Consider the following 8,417-nt stretch of genomic DNA (forward strand, 5'->3'; position numbering starts at 1 on the left):
CAATAAAATACATCAACAAAGCAGCCTTTTGTTGTAATGGTTGCATTATTCCATGCATGTATTGTATTTCGTAATCTTTTTTCTTCTTTTAAGAAACATCAAAATAATGAGAATTGACAGTGATGTAATATTTTAGAAACAGTTGACACTATTTTCACGTCGGTTACCTTAACAAATTTTGATCTCGGAAGACTGTTTTCCTTTTGTTGATATCCCCAAAATATTTTATTGTGGATAACATTATTTCAGAACATTGAAAAATATAACACTACAGTAGATAATAGATTGCAGGTAGCAGAAGGCATACAATTAGAAAAGCCTGGTTATTACTCTACTTGATTAAAAAAATAATGCTTCCCCATACAGTATGTGTGACAATTAAAATTGTCAGCAATTGTGTTTTTTTGTGAATAGATATCAGGTACAGTACATGCTCAACAAGACGCCAGATAGAAGAGCTTTGAACTGAGTCTTTTTCAGATGATTTCAAGTAAATATTGCAGAGAAAATTACAATTACCTCTGAGTTTAATGTCCTGGAACATATATCCTGCCTGTGGAGTTTGACTCTTATGGCAGTCTATCTGAAAAAGAAAACAGGCTAGTTACTTAACTGAAGGGCTGGAGCACAAGATAATTGTAACCACAGTGGTTATACACTTGAATGGGTTTCTGAACTTCCATTTTTTATTTTGCTATCAAATAACAAACATTTCTAAAGGAGCTACTTTAAAAAATAGCCTAATGAACATATACTGTGGCTTGGGGGTGTTTTTGCTTAGTGCCTGGCACAGCCTGGTGGTCACATTCATAGTGTGCACAAGTATTTCTGAATTTTACTGAACTCCACACCAGCGCACCCCTGGCTCCTAATGGTTTGACAGCTCTGAGATCTGAGTGTAGTCTGTATAATAACTTTTGAACGCACAGGGTTTCCTTTTTCACGTATTTGTTCTCATGTCTCTGTGTGGAATGCACATTGCAGGTGTGTGTCGATTCCTAAAATGTCAGGATCATGTATTAAAAACTTATCATATCCTTCTATGCTCTTTGCACTTCCCTTTCAAAGCACAAAACTCTTTCTTAAGGCTGTCATGCGTGGGGAAAAGTCTTCAGAGTGCCCTGTGCCTTTCAAAAAGACTTAGGCCACGACTGTGCATATTGTAGACATTTGGTTTGCTTCCAAAGACCTAGTGCTCTCATACCATTGGACTTCTCTGTGTCTGTACAGGTAAGCAGTATTTCAGTTTGGAGAACACTTTTTAAGTAACAGGACACAGTAGGTTTACAAGGACCTAATTCTAAATGGTTTTATTTACTCTGCTTCGGTTCAGAGGGACAACAGAGAATTCAGCTTCCAATCATTGTAGACAGGAATCAGATTAGCCTCCCAGAGATCACTCTGTTTCCACTGTCAGGACCCCTGGGATACGTTAACCCCATAAAAACTGTCCGAGTTCGAAGCAGCCCAAATTAGTCAAAACCTGAAGTGAAGTAACCTACATCAAGGTCATTTTTATCGATCCAGCTAGATTTTCAGTAGGCTGTAGAAACTCATGAATTAATAATGAACTGGAAGAAAAAAATCCATAATCTGACGATCTGTAATCCAACACATTCTTTACGAGCCTTTGGAAAATACTCCATGCATTTTCTGCTTGAAAATACTGAACTGCCAAATCAAATAGGTATCACACTGGACACAAAGAGTCATGGAAAATCTTAACAGGAAGCTTTGCCTTCGAAGGATTGGGGGCAGGAGGAGGAGGTCACAGTTGTATGCTCCCTGAACAGCTGGCCACACACGAAACGGATCCCATTAAAACTAGACACTTAATCTTAAATGCTGGTGTCGGACCCTTTATCCTTTCCAGTGCCGAGTCCGTAGATAAGGTTAAGAAGAGAGAAAAATAATGGTTTAATAGTACAGCAGTACAGGAGTGGGCTAAGGTGTTAAATGGTTTTTCTCTAAGCAAGTTTAATGGAACAGAACAAGGGGTTTAGGCAGATTTTCTCCTCTCCTTAATAACACTTGCTAGATGTTTCCATTTGCCACATTATCTGTCCAGAGAATACTGGAGAGAGCCAAAAATATGTCACCTTATGGCAGGAGTTAAAAATGAAGACTAGAGCTGTGAAAAAAATGTAGCATATTACTGCTGAAGTGGATAAAAAGGGACTCACCTTCACAGGGAGCTTTTGGCGTACTCTTCCCTGGGAATCCTGTTCATGCCCCTTTTTCCAGACAAAAACACTTGACAAAAGGAATTGCAGTTATGCAATTCACATGGTTCCAGAATGTCACTCAATATTATAAAGCACATAATAGCGTCCATATAAGGAACCAGATAATCCAGGCCTCACAGTATAGGACAGGATTTTTTTTACTCTGGACCTGGTCCACGGAGTCTGGAATCTGGCAGGTTGTCTACGAGTCATCAACTTATAAATGGCTCTTCACCTGGAAGAATTGTTCATTAATCCAATTAAGGTTTAACGGATCAATTTATCCCGTCTTCACGGCCTTAAGCTGTTACCAGTTTAAAGAGGTGGAAGAAACCTGCTGGATTCCAGATGCTAAGGACCAGGTACAGGATTCTGTTATACTGAGTAATTCAAAGTAACCTACTGTGTATGTGAGATTAACATAGCATGGAGCTGCTAGTCCTTAGTGGCTTTATGGCTGTACTTACACAATTTTATTCCAAGAGAGTTCTGTATTTGCCAGTTCTTGTCAAAACAGCCTTCAGAGGCAAGTTATTTATGCAACCATTTGTTTTTAATACTTTTTGAAGTCAAGAGTTGTTTAATTTCATTGCTTTGTTGGTAAAAACGTTGTAGAAAGCAACAAATTTCCCATTCAACAATGTCGACAGCTGTAATATCAATCGACGTGAGAGTGTGGAATCTTTCTTTGGGGCTCTGTGCTGTTTTAAGAGTTGCATATATTTTTTACAGCACCAGGGATTTACCCAGAAGGATGGTAAGCACCGTTTCCTTGATCCCTGGTCAGTGATGAATCCAGTGAGTATTTTATAAAACCAAAGAGGATTTCTTAGCACTGTAAAATTAACCAGGGAAATATAAAGTCTGGTCACCGTGATATGTGTCGAAACAGTTCCTAAGATATCTAATGACAGTTGACATATATTTTAATGTGTGCTTTAAAGTAGAAGTAATGTCATATTATTTAAATCCTCATTCTCTATCAATGCCCATTTGATCTGCCTTTCACAGGCATGTTTTAATCTAATTATGCTATGAAGGCATTCTGTATCAATGTAGAGTGTATCTCTCTACGGCAGATTATGAGACTGAGACAAGAAACATAATACCATGCATTTATAAATTTGCATATGCAGTGCCTTGCAAAAGTAGTTTGGCTCTTCATATTCTTTCCCATTTTGTGAAATCAGAAAATGATGCATGCAAGCTTTTTAAAGCGGAAAGCTCAGTCTGAACACTTTTAAAGCTAAGATGGGTTACAGAACAGTAAATGTTCACAGACACTAAAGAGAAAAAACTGAAATACGTTGATTGAAATTAGTTTTCAGACCAGTGAAGTCAATATTTGGTGAACACGCCATTGACAGCAATTACAGTAAGCCACAGAGCCATTTTGGACTAGACTTTTAACAGCGTTTCATATTGGCCTGGTTTATAGTTTGCCTCTTAGCAGATTTGCTTGATCCCCTCAATTTACTTGGGGGATGCTTATGAACTGCAGTATACAAGTCTTTCCAAATATCTTCAACAAGTCAGAACTTCGGCTATCCCACTCAAGGACTTTCACTTTCTTATTCTTCAGCCACTCTATTGTAGCTTTGGCTGTCACGATCCTCCTCCCTCCTCTTAAGGGGGCTCTGACCCTTTCGTATTTTAGTTCATTTCGTGCACCTGTCCCCTGTTTGTCCGTCATTATTTAAGCCTGGTGCTCCCGCTATGCCTGGCTCAGCATTGGAAGATGGATGCCCAGAAGCTCGCCTACAAGCGGGTCCAGGAGAGACCCGACAGCATAGGCTTCATCACGGCGTCCTGACCATCTGAGTCCGGGGCTCGGAGCGCCTGGCCTCGTTACCCTGGTTTTATTCCCTGTTCCTGTTCCGGATCCCGTTCCGGATTCTAACTGTGTTTGTCTCGTCTTGGATGGATCCCCGGTTTTGGACTTTGGACTGCGCCCCGGATTCCCCCTTTTGGACTGTCTGGACCTGTTTGCCCTTGCCACACCCCCCGAGCACCGGATCACCGTCGTCACCCCCCCCCCTATGTCTACCCGTCCTATCCTGCTGTACCTTCCCCTGATGTCCTTCTCCACTTACTTCCGGATTATACCGTCTGCATAGGGTCCTGAACTACGCTTCATGGGAGCCTGGACCGGCTCCCGTTACATTAGCTTTGTGTTTTGGATCACCATCCAGCTGAAAGGTGAATTTTTGGACCCAGTTTAAGGTCTGAAGCAGGTTTTCCTCTCAGATGTATCTGTACTTTGCTCCTTGTATGTTCCCATCATTCTTAACAAGCTTCACTGTCCCTGCTGATGAGAAGCAGGACTTCAACATGATGCTGCCGTCGCCATGCTTGAATGTAGGAATGGTGTTGACTGAGTGATGCACAATGTTAGATTGCATCACATTGCATTTAGACCACAAATTTGTCCAGTCTGACTACAAAGCTTTTTTCCACGTTTGCAGAATTAATTATCAGACAGGTACTTTGTTGCAAACCTCAAGTGGGATTTGATGTTCTGAGATCTCAGCCACGTTATTGAACTCTGTAACTCTTTTAAAGTCACTGCCAGTGCCTCAGTTGCATCCTTAACCACTTTCCTAGTTAACAAGTTCCCTAGCCCAGCTCCTCATCTTGGAGCTCGGAGGGACAGACTGATGGAGGCAGCGTCTGGGTGCTTTGCACTTTTTAATGATTGACTTCACAATGCTTAAAATAGACATCATGGTGTTTGAAATCTTTAGACCTTTCTGTGGCCTGTGCCTTTATACAACTTGATACCTGAGTTGGTTTGAAAACTCCATCATGTTCAAGGTTGATTCTTTGCTTGAAATTCACTATCAGATGGAGGCATTTTACAGAGACAAGTGGATTTATTCTGAAATATGAACCATTATTGTCATGCACAGACAGAGGGCACTCAAATTGTGTGGCTCGTTTTTTTGTGTACCTTAAATAATTTAGGTTTTCCAAAGCAAAGGGTTTGAGTACTAATGCAAACTGGACCTTTCTCTTTTTATTTCATATTTTCATTTTAGTTCTTTTTATCTTTTGCGTTGAATGTGTGGAGTAGGCTGTGTGCGGTATATAACAAATATGAATGGGTACTACGAAGTCTCAGGACTGCCAGCTTCAGAGCAAAATGTGAAAAGTAGTCAAGTATAGTAGATAGAGTGATACTGTTGACATGCATCGTCTACATGCATAGTACCTTCATATCTTTTTCCAAAGAGTCCAGTTCTCTGTATCGTTCTTCAAACCATGTGTGTAGGATTCACAAATCCAGCTGTGATTACACATCTGTCTAATAATACTGGTTTTCACTGGAGACAGGTTGTTCAGCTCTGGCAAGTGGAGGAAATGTGAATAGAAGGAATACTTCTGCAAAAAAAGTGTTGAAAGAGAAGAGGAGCTGACAGAGATGGTGAGTATTCAAGGTAAAATATTCTCTTGTTCTTTGTGACCTTTTCCTTGAACTGTGCTGTTTGGAGTGTATTTGCTATGAATGTATTGTTCTATCACATGTATGTGTTCCCCCCGATCCACTCTACAAATCCCAAGCAAGCATCAAACACCCTCTGCTGTGACACGCTTCCCCTTCACCAGGGATTTGAACAGAGAAGCAGAGAGACACAGGAAGTAATGTCGAAGTAGCACGCTTGCTACGCATGGGGAGCCCCGTCACACTCCATTACAAGGAACAAAATCTAGCCAAGAAAGGTGGCTGTGGGAATAAACTTACTTCACTTACTAAAACAAAATTGTGTTTTAGATAGCGGCTCATATAAAGTAAAAAGGGGTCACCAGTCTTATTTATCTTGCATATTTCAAATAGAATAGTAATCTGAGATTCATGTTTTTAAAGTACTCCATCTGAGTAGTCACACAACTACATCTTATGGCTGCTTTGGGATCACCAAGAACTAGGCAGGAGTGTTTGACAATGAAAAGGAAGAAGAGATAACTTAACTATTAAGGAAGCATCATTTCTGAAGCTAATCCAGGCTTAGAGGCAAAGTTCCCCATGGGAAATTTGTTTTTAGAGCATCCTGGAACCATGATGTGCTGCAGTTATCCCCCAGTCAGCACTGAGAGAAATAAGTTAAAGGTTTATTCCAGGCTGAAAAGAGAAGAAAGGAAACGCAACGTTTCGGCTGTGGAACCTTCTTCGGGTGTGAGGGTGTGGCTCTGGGTTCAAAGAGCACACACCCTCACACCCGAAAAAGGTTCCACAGCCGAAACGTTGCATTTCCTTTCTTCTCTTTTCAGTCTGGAATAAACCTTTAACTTGTTCCTTTGCAACATACGCATGCTGACGCAGCTCCCTACTTGAACTACTGAGAGAAATAGACTGCTTGCTCTTTGAAACCAGAACTATTTGGTATCATAGGTCCAATTCCCCAAGTCCGCTTTCCAACTTATGAATAATATTGCTACTCCCTGTTAGGTTAGGGCCTTGATGATGTGAATGGAGACAGACCCTAACAAGGCAGTAAAACACATCTTAGAAACTGCAAGCAAAAGCTGTGCTAAAAGCACAGGCTTGTTGTTTTGTTTTTTTTGTTGGTAAAACAGCTCTGTTTCATTGTTATCCTGGAAGTCTCAGGCTGCTTAAAGAGAAGTCTTGAGTTAGACATTTTACTGGTATACAAGTACAGAGAGAAAGTATACTCTGGACAGGGCATTTTGCTAATAGAAAAGAAAAAAGTCCTGGAATAGATTACCTCAAATCCTGTAATACAAAGGAAAGTAAGGAAATAGTAAGGAAAAAGCTGTTCTTTGATGAGAACAATGGTATTGTGCTGTATGCATTTTGAAAGGAGTAAAATGTTTGTTAACTTGCTCAAGAAATGACTTTTAAAGTATCAGTCCCGAGTTTCTGTTTGTACACAGCAGTTCATGAAACATCTATCATTGCAGAGTCAGAGACAAGTGTTCTTGCCAAGAGAACGGTATTTGATAGTGAGGAAGATGAAGACAAACTCTTAAAGAAGCATACATTCTGAAAATAATTAATAACACTTCTGTAACAAGATGAAATAAAAGTTTATACACGGGGCTTTGCAAAAATTTTAATCCCCTTTACAATTATGTCATAATAAGGTTACCCATGAACCTTTATGATTTTATTAAAATGACTTACTTTGAAAATGTGTTTACATTATTTGTGCTGTAATTCAGCAAAATCACTGGAATAGGTTGAATACTTTTGCAAGGTACTGTAGTTTGTCTTTTTAAATTTCTTTATTGTTTTCTTGTACAATCATATTTTTAAACTGTGGTTCTTTGGGAAAAAAATGCCTTGTACATGTATTTTTTTATTAGATTAATACCCTTTAACTGTAAATGGAAATTACATGTATTATCAATTTGTTAAGACTTATTGAAGCCCACACACAGAGAATTAATACAACTGCATGTTGTAATCATACTGAAAGGAAAGTGGGCGTTTTAAAAAAATTAGCACGAGCTGATCTAAACTTAATCAATAAACTGATGCTCAGTGACTGACAATAAAGTACTGTGTTACTACACATGTATTCCAGGAGATTCAGTGGCTACAAAATGCAGCATCCTCCCTTTTAATACTGAATTCTGTTTTGTTTAATGACTCACTGCTCTGTTAGATAAATCACTGCACAGGTTTGAGGGTGTTGAAGCTGTACTAATGCGTTATAAATGACAGTACTTGATTGTGATTTGACTGAAATTGTATTTCGATCATTAATAATGCTGCGAATGTTGAGCAACAATGACCAATTCTTTGTTCTGAGAAGTAAAAGGGATTCAAACATTATTCACAGAAAAATGCAGTTGGATGTTGCCGGTGGAAATTGCTGTGAAAAATGTAAAATTAATCAGTGTTGGTAGAACAGTAAGAAGTAAAATAACATTTCCAGTACAAGATGATTGTACTCATAAGGATGAAATGTTGCTGACAGGGCAATTTTAACTTTTGTTTTTTTTTTAAATAGTCAAAGCTTTCATGGTGTTCACACACATTTTTAGTTAACAGATATCTTACAAACAACTAACCACAAGCTAGATGTTGTGTTTCAAACATCTTGCCTAATTTTTTTATATGATCAATAATAATTAATATTTAATGGAATTGCATCTACATTTACTCCATTTTCTGTAATAATCAGTACTCTTTATATGTATATATCATTCAATAACCTTTTTACCAAC

At 39.0% G+C, this 8,417-nt stretch overlaps 1 protein-coding gene across 3 annotated transcripts in view; it reads left to right on the plus strand.

Moving 5' to 3' along the window:
• Nucleotides 1-20, plus strand: part of zeb1b (zinc finger E-box binding homeobox 1b) — a 107,465-nt gene extending 107,445 nt beyond the window's left edge. For all 3 annotated transcript variants that reach the window (XM_088918964.1, XM_088918965.1, XM_088918966.1), the window contains one exon: nt 1-20. This exon is cut by the window's left edge and continues 2,561 nt beyond it. The gene's annotated coding sequence lies outside the window, so the exon portion shown is untranslated.
• Nucleotides 21-8,417: the final 8,397 nt, after the last annotated feature.

Source organism: Atractosteus spatula, chromosome 6, assembly GCF_055471065.1.
Source record: "Atractosteus spatula isolate fAtrSpa1 chromosome 6, fAtrSpa1.hap1, whole genome shotgun sequence".
Taxonomy (NCBI): domain Eukaryota; kingdom Metazoa; phylum Chordata; class Actinopteri; order Semionotiformes; family Lepisosteidae; genus Atractosteus; species Atractosteus spatula.